At 41.6% G+C, this 13,939-nt stretch overlaps 1 protein-coding gene and 1 pseudogene across 1 annotated transcript in view; both read left to right on the top strand.

Annotated features, from left to right (window-relative positions):
* The window catches only part of LOC125359901 (olfactory receptor 2B11), a 50,423-nt gene that overhangs the window by 25,345 nt on the left and 11,139 nt on the right, over nucleotides 1-13,939 (top strand). The window lies entirely within an intron of this gene.
* Nucleotides 312-1,251, top strand: LOC125359798 (annotated as a pseudogene).

Here is a 13,939-nt window from a genome sequence, read left to right as displayed (position 1 = left end):
AGGAGACCTGCTTCAAGCTTGTCCTCCCGGCGTGTGTTCCTGTGCGCGTCGTTCACGCTTACCTCCTGCCGGAGATCTAGCCCCGCAATGAGGGACGAGGTAACAAACAGTACAAGAAATGTATCCAATGCCTAACATATGAAACTATAACCTCTCTGTACATCAGTTTGATAATACAAATTTGAAAAAAAAAATTTTAAAAAGTCATGGTGGTAATATTACTAAACCATGTGACTCTGGAATGCTACCATGGAGTTTTAGAAATGAAAAAGTCATGTTTTATCTTCACAGGTTCTCTTTCCTTAAAAACCATGGCAGGAGAAAATGTGAGTTTCCCCAATACATTTATCCTGTTGGGCTTCTCAGAGTATCCATGGCTGCAGATCCTCCTTTTTGCAGTGGTCCTGGTCTCCTACACCCTCACCCTCACAGGCAGCAGCTCCATCATCCTCCTTTCTATAATGGAGCTCAGGCTCCAGACACCCATGTACTTCTTCCTGGATAATCTCTCTCTGCTGGACCTGTGTGTCACATGTACCATTGTGCCACAGCTACTGGTCAATCTCTGGGGTCCAGAGAAGACAATTTCCTCCTGGGGATGCATCACACAGGCCTACCTCTTCCACTGAACAGGTTGTACTGAATGTGCCCTGTTAGCAGTGATGGCCTTTGATCGCTATGTGGCAATCTGCCATCCTCTCAGATACAGTCTCATCATGCATCCCTGGGCATGTGTGTGGCTGACAGCTGTATCATGGTCCAGTGGCCTGGCCAATTCCTTGCTTCAGGCCACACTCACCCTCCAGCTTCCCCTCTGTGGGCATCATACCCTCGACCACTTCTTCTGTGAGGTGCCTACTCTAATAGAGCTGGCCTGTGGTGACACTACTGCTAATGGCCTCTCCTTAACGTTGGGTGCCATCCCTTTTGCACTGATAGCTCCCTTGCTGGTTCTCATCTCCTACACCCTCATTGCAAGAGCTGTTCTGAAGTTACCTTCAGCTAAGGGAAGACACAAAGCACTCAGCACCTGCAGCTCTCACTTGGTGGTTGTCACCATGTACTTTGATCTACATGTACCTCCAGCCTCCTGCCAGCAGCACTCAGGCCAAGTTCATGTCCTTCTTCTACTGTATCATCACGCCACTGCTCAACCCACTCATCTACACGCTGAGAAACAAGGATGTAAAGGCAGCATGGAAGAGGATCCTACAACTCCAGGACAGGAGGAAGCCTTTCAAAGCCAGATGATCTGCCTGTGTCCTGAAACAACCACATAACACACAACAGCCCCATGCACACTTCAGTTCATGCTGGGAGGTCTGCATCTCCAAATGAATGTCCATTAGCTTAGCCTAACCACCATGATGTCTAAAGAAACACTTTCTCCTAGAATATTCTATATTGTAAGAGCTCCATTTTTTATATCTCTATTTCTTAAAACCAATTTGAATGATTGTCATTGTTCTTTTTTCATACATGCTTATTAAGTACTTCAGCCCTCTTCATCCTCACACATCTTATCCACTAGACCTCCCTCTCCTATTGCTATCCACCTCTAAACACAGCATTTTTTTTTAGTTTTCTGAGTTTTTCTTTGAGCATATTTTATTTATACAAGGAGTTTTTCCATGGTAATTCATAATGCATATATTATACTGTAGTCAGATTAGTTTCATCTAATTCTCTTTGATTCTCAGTACCCCTTACCCTCCTATCATCAATAGTTGTCAGTGAGGTTCTTTGTCCCACAATCATATACAGGGCCACAATGCATTTCAATATTATTTCTTCTTCATTCTTTTCTTTTCCTGTCTTCATCCCATCCCCTCATCTCTAAAACAAAACTACAGGTACCTTCATGTCCTCTATTATCCTCCTTTCCTCTCTTTATCCTCTCTCTCTTTCTTTCTCTCTCTCTCTGTCTTAGGTCTTAGCAAGAGAGAGGGAGGGAGGCAGGGAGATTATATATTTCTATATACATATATCCATATATATGGACATCTATCCTTATATTTATATATAATCATCAGTTCATTGTACAAAAGGACTTCATTTTAACATATCCTTTAATGCATGCAATGAATCTTAAGCATAGTCACCCCCATCATCATTCTTCCCATTCATCCTTCCCAAACCAGTTTTACCAACTTTCATTATTTTATTTTGATGCACACGTACATAAATATTTTGACCATATTCACTCTCTTTTTTTTTCAAAATTTTATTATCAAACTGATATACAGAGAGGTTACAGTTTCATATGTTAGGCATTGGATACATTTCCTGTACTGTTTGTTACCCTGTCCCTCATAGCCCCCTCCCTCCTCCCCCTTTCCCTTTCCCCCCCTGAGGTGTTCAGTTCACTTTCACCAAACAGTTTTGCAAGTATTGCTTTTGTAGTTGTTTGTCTTTTTTTTACCCTGTGTCTCTCAATTTTGGTATTCCCTTTCAATTTCCTACTTCTAATACCAGTATACCATATTCACTCTCTTTCACCCACTCTCTTCATGGATAGCTTCCCACTACTACCTATAACCCAGACCAGCATGTTTCAACTTCCTAATATTGATTTTTGCTAAAATGTGTATTAATTGTCCAAAGGGGCTTTACTGTACTGTCTCACACATGCATACTTCACATTTTAATCAGGTTAGCTATGTGTGTGAGTGAGTGTGTGTGTGTGTGTGTGTGTGTGTGTGTGTGTGTGTGTCTGGTATGTGTATATGCATATCCTCTCTCAGGTCTACCTTTTACATATGAGAAAAAACATGTAACCTTTGTCTTTCTGGCTTTCTTCACTTAATGTGATTATTTCCAGGCCTATCCACTTTCCTGCAAATGACAGTTTTCATTTCATGGTTGAATAATAATATATTGTGTATGTATGCCATTTTTCCTTGATCCATTGGTAAGTTGTATGGCATCTGGGCTGTTTCCACAGCTTGGGTATTGTCAACAGTTCTACAATTAACATAGTGTTCATTGACACCAGTGCCTTTGTTATATACTGACTTACATTCCTTCAGATTAATGGCCAAGAGTGGTATCACTGGACAGTAGGGTAGCTCTGTTTTCAGTTTTTGGAGAACCCTCTATACTGCCTTTCATATTGAATGCTCTGTGGAATTGGTTGCATAATTGCAATACTGATTGCATTATTGCTTATTTTCACCAGCAGTGTACAAGAGTTCTATATCCTTGCTAGCATTTGTTGTTGTGTTCTTAAATATGGCCATTTTAATTTGAGTAAGATAGAATATCAATGTTATTTTGATTTGCATTTTCTTTTGGCCAGAGATGTTGAACATTTCTCCATGTATTCATTAGCCTTTTGTACTTCTTTTATTTTTTGGTTGTAGGGCTTGAACTCTAGGCCTGGGCACTGTCCCTGAACTCTTCAGCTCAAGGATAGCATTCTATCAATTGAGCATGGTGCCATTTCTGGTTTTCTGGTGGTTAGTTGGAGATAAGAGTCTCACAGACTTTTCCTGCCCAGGCTAGTTTTGAACTGCGATTCTCAGATCTCAGGCTCCTGAGCAGCTAAGATTACAGGCACCTGGCTGTACTTCTTCTTTTGAGAAGGATATACTAAGATCCTTTGAACATGTGTTAATTGGCTATTGTGTCTTTCCATTTGTGAGTGTGTGTGTGTGTGTGTGTGTGTTTGAAGCTTTAAGTCTAGATCTTGCAGATGAGAAAAGAACATGGATTTTTCCCTTCTTTTTTTTTTTTTTTTGGCCAGTCCTGGGGCTTGAACTCAGGACCTGAGCACTGTCCCTGGATTCTTTTTGCTCAAGGCCAGCACTCTAGTGCTTAAGCCACAACTCCACTCTGGCTTTTTCTATATATGTGGTACTGAGGAATAGAACCCAGGGCTTCACTATATCACTAGGCCATATTACCAGCCCAAGAACATGGCTTTTTACCTTTATTTATCTTGCTCATCATGATCTCCAGCTCCCCCTACTTACCTAAAAATGACACAATTTCATTTTTCTTATGGATCAACAATATTCCATGTTATATACATATAATAGTCTCTTTTCCCATTTATCAGTTGTTGGGTTTTTTAGCTGATTCCTCCACTTAGCTGTTATGAACAGAGCTGCAATAAATATGAACATGTGTGTTGTACAAAGTATTATACACATGTATTTATATGTACAAGTATTTTCTTTAGTAACTATCAAATTGTATTTTCCCCTTTCTTCTCTCCTGAAATATAATTATCAGGCTAAATTTTGTGTTCATCACTCTCTTGGTATTTTAAGTGTTGTATTGCTATTTGAGAACTAATAAAATATAAAGCTAGAGCAAACACTTATGAATAGGTAGATGTTTCTCTTGTATATGGACTTACTCTCCTACTGATAAATGCCAAGAATATGGTAGAATCATAAAATACTTCTGTTTTCAGTTGTTTAAGAAACCTCCATTGGGCTGGGGATATAGCCTAGTGGCAAGAGTGCCTGCCTCGGATACACGAGGCCCTAGGTTCGATTCCCCAGCACCTCATATACAGAAAACGGCCAGAAGCGGCGCTGTGGCTCAAGTGGCAGAGCTAGCCTTGAGCGGGAAGAAGCCAGGGACAGTGCTCAGGCCCTGAGTCCAAGACCCAGGACTGGCCAAAAAAAAAAAAGAAACTTCCATTGTGCTTACTACCTACATTCTCATCAATATTGTATGCAAGTTCCATGTACCCACAATCTGGACTGGCTCATATGTTCAATTAACCACCAAAAAGCCACACACAGAGCAGCAACTCAAGTAGTAGAGTGCCAAACTTAAGTGCAAAGACTAAGCTAAAATATAAGGCCCTGGGTTGAAACCCCAACATAAACAGTAGATTTGGGCCTCTGCTTTGTTTATTGGCTTTCATAGTCCATCTAAGCAGAGGTTGACTCTCCAGACCAACATTTTAAAGATGGAAAAACTACTTTGCTCACGGTGAGATTTTTTTCTCCCAAGTACCTATGGGCCTACACTGTCATTCCTCTCTAACCTTCCTAGGACAGCATGAGCCATCCAGGATGGTATCAAGTCAGAGCTCTGTTAGCTCTGGAAATTGAAATCTCACAGAATCAGCTTTCCTTTTACATTGATAATTACAGAATCAAAAAAAGAATAATTTTCCCAGAATTTGTGAAAGTACAATACATTATATCTAACAATTGTATCATTGTGTGTGGAAATGACACAGAAAAATCTTATTAGCTAGCTTCTTTGTCATATTATCAATGCTAACTTATTCTCCAAAAGAAAAAAATAGTATTGAAAGTCTTTGAGCACAAGGTCACAGAGGGCACTCCACAGAGACCTCTGACAAACATGGAGCTTTTATTCTGCCACAGAAACTTTTGTGGCAACAATCCTTGATTGACAATGACTGTTGGAGAATCCTGATAGGAACACAATTCTGTGTTCACAACTTCTTTATTTTCAGTGTTTATGTTCTGCTTTTATAAAACCCACAGAAGGCTCAGTCATATGGAAAAGAATTAATTGGGAAATTAAAAGAGTAAAAATCCCTACATCAGAGAGCCAGTGAAATTAATGCCCTATATATCATGGAAGTGGAAAATGACCATTGTCTACCTGGGTTCAAAACCAAGAAGGAGAAGCATCTAGACAGGCCTTGTCATCCAGTGAGAGCCTCATTTCTCCAGCTGCATTCATCCTTTCTGAGAGGGTATCTTTTCTTCTTGAGCTTCAACCTATTTGTCACAGAATGGAGATGAAGTCGGACATAAATATTTAATATTCTATTTCCTAAACTTCACAGTGCTTGATATTAACTACAGAATTTGTTAAGATATACATATTGCAGTCATGTTTATAGAGGTTATTTTTATTTACTTGTTATTTTGAAAAGTTTTAAGTTTATTTTTAATATTTATATAAAATATTTTAAGCTATACATATTAAAGAGAAAAAACGGTGCATTGCTGGCAGCCACAATCAGTGTCTCCTTGGCCCAACAGGAGACACAGAGCTAACAAGGGAAAGCCAGCTTAGGTGAGGATGTCAAAAAATAGAAAACATACTTAAATACAGCTCAGATGCAACAGGAGTGGCAGCACCTGTAGAGATGAGACTCAATACCCAGATCCCTTTTATGCTTGTTTATTTTTTCCTTTTTTGTTTGTTTTTTGTTTTGTTTTCTTTTTGGTCTTGTTTTGGGTTTTTTTTTTTTCTTTTTGGTCTCCTGGTGGTACCTACATATCTAACCCATTGGCAAAACAGTTCAACCCTAAGGAAAATTGCCAGTCCATCTTAGGAAAATAATTCACAGACTGATAGCTCAGATAACATGCTGTGGCAGCCATATCCTGAGGTCACCAAGAAGTTCACTCCACGCTGAAGTAGCCACATGAGAAGAAAACTAGATAAGAGACTGGTGCCAGCTTCCACAAAGGCAAGTAACTTCCTGCCAAGCTCCACTAGAGTAAGGGAAAGGGCTGCTGAATATTTCCATAACACACCCCCACCCAGGAAGCCTGCAACATAATGACTCAGTGAGTCAGAGTGGTGAGCACTGCTGATCATTGTTATAATCCTCTTCATGCCCAAGGCACCTGTCTTCACATCCCAGTGGGTCTGGGTGGGTGTGATCAGAAGGGAGTACCAGCAGTGGCATAGGAGCATATCTCTGAGAGGCAACAGATCACTGGGCAGGACTTTCAGATGCTGGAACTGACTGAAAACAAAATGGCAGGAGCAACAACTTTAGGACATCCATACTTTGGGATGCTGCCAGGACACAATAAAAATTAGTCCAAGACCAGCAAAGGCAAGAAGCTCAAAACCTTATATCAAAGATAACCTAAAGAACTGGTGGTATCGTTCAAGGGTTATGAAGTGCTGACTTCAAGCACCAATGTAATAAAAAGTACACTATTGTATATATGAGTTTAAACTTGAGAGCAGAATGTCCTGGAGGAATGGAGCCTAGAGATAAATCTAGAAAACAGGAGTCTTCCTGGTTCTGCTCCAAACTCTTTCAACACCTGGACAGCATCTCTCATCAGTTTCCCAACTATCATCTCTGCAAGTATTAGTTCATGAACACTGTGGCACTAGGACACTACTAAAAATAAAACTTCCAGGTGAGTCTGTCACTGGTAGCTCATGCCTGTAATCTGAGATAATCAAGAGGTTGAGATCTGAGGATCACAGTTCAAAGCCAGCCCAGGTAGGAAAGTCCATAATATTTTTATGTCCAGAGCTGGGAATATGGCTTAGCAGTAGAATGCTTGCCTAGCATGCATGAAGCCTTGTGTTTGATTCCTTAGCACAACGTAATCATAAAAATCCAGAAGTGGAGCTGTGGCTCAAGTCTTGAGCAAAAAGAAGCCAGGAACAGTGCTCAAGTACAGACTGGCAAAAAAAAAAAAAAGATTCTTATGTCCAATTAACCACCAAAAAACCAGCAGTAGAGCTGTGGCTCAAAGTGCTAGAGCAAAACCCTTGAGTGAAAACTGTTAGGGACAGTTCCCAGGCCCTGAGTTCAAGTCCCACAAACAAACAAACAAACAAAAACCTTCCAGCTGAGCACTAGAAGCTCACATCTGTAATTTTATTTTTATATAAAGCTGAGATCCCAAGGATAGCAGTTCAAAGCCAGGCCAAGCAGGAAAAGTCTGCAAGTCTCCACCTCCCTATAGGCATGGCTCAAGTGGTGGAGAACCAGTCAGCCAGGCAAATGCAAAGCTCTGAGTTCACTTCACAGCAGAGGTGAAAAAAAAAAATCATTTCCTTAAGAAAATGGAGCCACAACCGCAGAAATGTAACAAATCAAAGAAAGGTTGGACAAATGGGACTGCATCAAACTGCAGAGCTTCTGCAGGGCAAAGGACATAGCTTACAAGATAAACAGAAAGCCCACAAATAGGGAGAAGATCTTTACCAGCCATACAACAGACAAAGGCCTCATATCTAAAATATATACAGAACTAAAAAAAATTAAATTCCTCTAAAACAAACCTCAAAGAACCAACAGACCCCTCAACAACTGGGCTAAAAACCTAAAAAGAGACTTCTCTGAAGAGGAAATGAGAATGGCCAAGAGACAAATGAAGAAGTGCTCTACATCAGTGACCATAAAAGAAATGCAAATCAAAACAACACTGCGATTCCACCTCACCCCAGTAAGAATGTCCATTATCAGGAAAACTAACAATAACAGATGCTGGTAGGGATGTGGCCAAAAGGGAACCCTACTACATTGTTAGTGGGAATGTAAACTTGTTCAGTCACTCTGGAAAGTGGTATGGAGATTCCTCAGAAGGCTAAACATAGTGCTCCCCTACAACCCAGCAGCCCTACTCTTGGGCATCTACCCAAAAGACTATAAACAAGAACACACCAAAATCACCAGCACAACAATGTTCATTGCAGCACAATTTGTCATTGCTAAAATATGCCCCTCAGTAGATGAATGGATCAGGAAAATGTGGTACATATACTCAATGGAATTTTATGTGTCTATCAGAAAGAAAGACATTGCTTCATTCATAAGGAAATGGAAGGAGTTGGAAAAAAATTATACTAAGTGAAGTAAGCCAGAACCAAAGAAACAGGGACTCTATGGTTTCCCTCATAGAGAATAATTAGTACAGGTTTAGGCTAGTCACAGCAGAGGATCACAAGAGCCCAATAGCTATGCCCTTATGAATGCATATGATGATGGTAAGTGAAATGAACTCCATGTTATAGAAACGAGTGTTATATCACTGTTGTAATTACTTTCAACATCATGGGAAACCGTTGCCTTTTGTTGTTGTTGTTGATGATCCTCTTGCATCCCGGGCCTGTGGTTGCCCCCATGCTATCACTATATCTCATCTGAGTACCCTGGATACTGTATATATTGGTATTAGAACTAGGGAAGGGAAAGGGAATATCAAAATCGAGAGACAAAGGATAAAAAGACAAATGGCTCCAAAAGCAATACTTATAAAACCATTTGGTGTAAACCAACTGAACAACTCGTGGGGAGAGAGGGGAAGGGGGAGGGGGGAAATGAGGGAGGAGGTAACAAATTGTACAAGAAATGTACCCACTGCCTTACATATGAAACTGTAACCCCTCTGTACATCACTTTGACAATAAATAATTATTCAGAAGAAAAAAAAAAAGAAAGAAAAGAAAATGGAGCCACAACAAACTAAAATGATTCTTCATGGGACAGAAATCATTGAACAAAATTCAAAGGCAGCTTATAGATTAGGAAGACATATTTTCATATCAAATGTCTGATAATAGGTAATATCCAAAATTTAGAAAGAATTCATATAATTCAATAGCAGAAAATCTTAAATTTTAATTAACAATTAGCACAAGACCTGAGTAGATATTTATTGCCCAGAGGCAATTGGGCAATAAGAAAGGCGTTCAATATTGTTAATCATTAGGGAAATATAAATCAAAACAACCATGAGTTAGGGGGAATAAGCTCAAGATATATATATATGTAAGATGGAGACTGTAGGTAAGGATTACATATTGTACTGTTAAAAAATGTCGAGTGACTATTGAGTATTGTCATCATAAAATCAATAACTGTGTGGGATGGTGCATTGGTTAATTAGCCAGCTTTTACTATTACACTATATATGCATATATATATGTATATACATACATACTTCAAAATATCACATTGCATATGAATACACAATTTTATCAGTCAACCCAAAAAAAAATACTTCAAGTTGTATATCCATTAGTATGAGTTCTTGGTAGGGATCTAGATTAGTGCAGCCTCTATGGAAAACAGTGCTAGCATTGAGGAAAAAAAGTCAAGGACAGTGTTCAGACCTGAGTTTAAGCCCCAGGACTGGCAAAAAAAAAAAAAAAAAAGTAGAATAGCCATGACCATAAATCTCTCTTCTTTGAATATTCCTAATAAAAAATAATAAAACAAAGTTATGAAAAAAATGATTCATATGCTCATTGCATTAGTATTTACAATATCCAAAATATAGAAACAACCCATGTTTTTTGAAAAATGAATGGATAGAAATATAAATATAAAAGCACAAAATGGAATTTCCAGTCATTTGAAAGTAATAGTCATTTGTCACACATGGATGGATTTATAGGACATTGTGAAAGCAGACATAGAAAGATAATATATGAGCATTAAGACAGACACAGCCCAGAGCTGTGACTGCATTCATCCTGATTATTTTTTACCAAGGGGTATCCCAGAAGGGATTGGCTCTTGACCATGACAGTGATGAGAGGGTGGATAATCACATCTAACAAGAACTGGTCCTTGCCATCCAGCCTTCCAGCCACGTCTGGCTCCTTTTCTAAACATTCTAATTATTCTTTTTTTGCACTACCCTTCTCATGATTATATTTCTATGACTATGGAGTGATTTCCTTACTGACCTTTCTCCATCAATCTGATAGCTCCATACAATCTCAAATACTTGTCATGTTTTTATTTCTGTATAGTTTACATAGATAAAACAAAATTGTCCATGCTAACACAGTTTGATGAGCTTGAGTAACCAAGCTGTGGAACATTCCACCACTCTCAGGTTCCTTGAGGATACAAATAATCCCATTTAAACTATTGCATCCAGTTTCAGCTTTCTAAGACAAAAAAAGAAAAGAAAAGAAAAGAAAATGGTAACTTAATACTTTGATGTCAAAGAAACTGGAAGTCAAAGGCATCGCTATGACCATAAAGTACCTGGCTCTTTTCTTTAAGACAAATGTTATGCTTCTGGATGTTAACTGGCTCCCCAAAACTCATGTGCTAAAGACTATTCCCCAAAATAATGTCCTGAGGAATTGATCCTGAAGAGAGTAACTTGTTCCAATCCTTTCTCTTTTTCTCTCTTCCTCTCTCTGTCTGTGTTTCTTTTCCTGTGTCTCTGACTCTTTCTCTGGGTCTCTCTCTTATCTACCCATCTATGTCTTTCCTCTCTCTCTCACTCTCTCTCATCTATATCTTCTGCATGTCTCTCTCTCTTTCTCTCTCTCTCTCTTCTCCTCCCCCCCATACCTTCCTTCCTCCCCCACCCCCCACATTGTCCTCAGATTCTCAATCCTCTGACTGAGGTTTCAAAGTCCTGGAACTACTGGTCTACCACTTCATGCGTCACCCTAGCCATATTGTAAATACTCCATCATTCTTAGTGTGTGTTTTTCATGTCCCTCATATGGTTTTTTGTGGGAAAGAGCAAAATTCAGGAAATGTTCCCATGTGTCACCAAGCATATACTCCCAGAAAGTTTCATGCTCCCTCCTCCCTCTAAACCTCACACAAAATGCTTCTTAAAACCTCAGGGGGGGAAAGGGAGAAAGATGGCGCCGACAGAATAGGGAGGCACCCCGACTCGCTCCAACTGAATAGTGAGCTGGGAACTCCAACACCCAACACCCCATCGAGAACCCAGCAAAACCAGCAGCCAGAAGCAGTGGAGAAACACAGGAAAACAAAAAGGAGCAAAAAAGAAGAACCGAAAACCTACATGGAGCCGGAGAATCTCCGGGGCACCCTCCCCCCACCAGCCGACCCTGGCCCAAACAGGGCCAGGCTGGGAAAGGGGAACCCGGCGATCGGCAGACAGGCTGCCAGGAGGGCAGAATTCAGATAGCGGGAGACCCCACAGACACAAGGCAGGGTGCAGACCAAGACACACACTGGCAGCGACGAGAAGTTCAGGTCCACACCGGGTTCAGACAAGGGAACCCAGCGCGGCAGAAAGAGGGAACCGGGGAAGCCACCACGACACTTCGCCACCCCCTGAAGGGCCAACGGCTGCGCGAGACACACACACAAAGCAGCAACTGTGAGTCCCCCGTTATCCCCTCCCCCAACGGGAGACCAGCTATCAGAGAACCAAGCCCTACAAAGAAGCTACATCTCCCTCCCTCCCCCTCCCCACCCCGAGGGAACAAAGAACCCCCAAATCAGGCGGGGAGCTCCCATCAGGCGCTGGGAAGTCAGTTTAGCAGGGGAAGGGCAGAGCAGCCCCAAGGCCCCACAGGTTCCTGAACTGGCAGAACCAGCCCCGCCCCCTTCCCAACAGGGGCCGGAGGACGGCCGGCAGTGCAAGCCCCACCCGAGGTGCCTGGACCTCGCAGACTCTTACAACTAAAATCACAGGCGTTGGTGGGCAATACCAGCCCAGCAGGGACACCTGGGACCTGATCACGTCCCCACCTCGCAGCGGAGGCGAAGTCTGAGGGTGCCAAGCCACACCCGGACAGTCGATCCCACTGGGCCCCACACATACCGCCCCCCCCCAACGGACTCGCGGGAGGGTGCAAGCACAACCCAACAACCCAGGGCTCCCTCTGGGAGGCATATCCCACTAAAGTGCCTGTTGTAGTGGTCGCACAGCGCATAGGAGAGCGGGGCCCCCGGCGACAGCACCCTCTCTGGTAGGCGTACCCTGCACTGGTGGGCGGGGCCACATCGACAGCACCTGCTGCCATAGACACACCTACACAGAAGGGAGGGAAGACCTACACAGATCTCCAGATGCGCAAATCACAAAGAAACATAACTCAGTTCATCAAAGGGCAAGCCAACTTGCCAGCTCCAAAAAGCAGCACGACTGAAGAGGAGATGGAGACTAAAAAAGCAAATGAGGCCATGTTAACAGGAATGATCGAAAGCATCAGAAATGAAATCAGAAAACAATTCCAGGAGTTTAGAGCGGAAATCTGGAAGGACACCCAGGAAGCCAAGAAAGAAATGGAAGCAAAAATGGATACAATGCAAGCCTGCTTTAAAGAAAATCTCCACATCCTGAGAATTGAAATGCATGAAAAAATAGATTTAAAATACAACTCTTTAAAGGAAGAAATTTCCACGATCAGAGCTGATATGACAACCATAAGTAGCTCTCTGACATCCATAAACTCCGCAATTGAAACCATAACACAAAGAGTGGACCATATAGAATCCAGACTCTCTCGCCTGGACGATGAAGCAGCTGACAACAACCAGAAAATGACCACACTCCAAGAAAAGGTGAAGCTTCAGGGCAGACTAATCCAGGAACTAATGGACAAAGACAAGAGATATAATCTGCGCATAACTGGAATAGAAGAAGGAGCCAAATACCAGAACAGAGGGCTTAATCATGTTCTCAATAAAGTTATTGCAGAAAACTTCCCCAATCTCACAGGGGACCCCATCCAGTTAACCGAAGCCTATAGGACACCTGGCAGGCCAAACCCCAGGAAAGCCACCCCAAGGCACATAATATTCAAGACTTCAGACCTCAAGATTAAAGAGTAAATTCTGAATTCAGCCAAAGCGAAGAAAGACACTTTCTTCAATGGGAAGAGGATTCGAATAACATCCGAATTATCCACACAAACTTACCAAGCTCGAAGTGAGTGGAAGAACACCATCCAAGTACTTCAGAATAACAATTGACAACCTCGGATCAAATATCCAGCGAAATTGGAGTTCACATTCGAAGGGAAAACCAGATCTTTCCACACCAAAGAGGAGCTAAAGGAGTATGTGAATAAAAAACCAGCCCTACAGCAAATTTTAAGAGGGGAACCCCACCCAACAGAGATTGTAAAAGACACATGGACAGAATCAGAAAGAAACTTCAATAGCCAAAGTCCAGCAGAAAGACCAGCTCACTAAAGACAAGAAAAAAAAAATAGGAAAAAACAGCCCAACAAGAAAATGGAAGGAGAAAAAACACCCTTATTCTTGATCTCTTTAAATATAAATGGTTTAAACTCCCCGATAAAGAGGAGCAGACTGGCAGAATGGATTCTCAAACAAAAGGTTGACATCTGCTGTCTACAAGAGACCCACCTTACAGCAAGGGACAAAAACAGGCTTCGAATGAAAGGATGGAGCAAGATCTACCAAGCAAATGCACCCACCAAAATGGCAGGTGTAGCCATTCTGATCTCAGACAAGCTGGACTTCTCATTAAAGTCA

Source organism: Perognathus longimembris, chromosome 11, assembly GCF_023159225.1.
Source record: "Perognathus longimembris pacificus isolate PPM17 chromosome 11, ASM2315922v1, whole genome shotgun sequence".
Taxonomy (NCBI): Eukaryota; Metazoa; Chordata; class Mammalia; order Rodentia; family Heteromyidae; genus Perognathus; species Perognathus longimembris.
The sequence above is the reverse complement of the archived record's forward strand: the minus strand, read 5'-3'. Positions and strand labels throughout refer to the sequence as shown.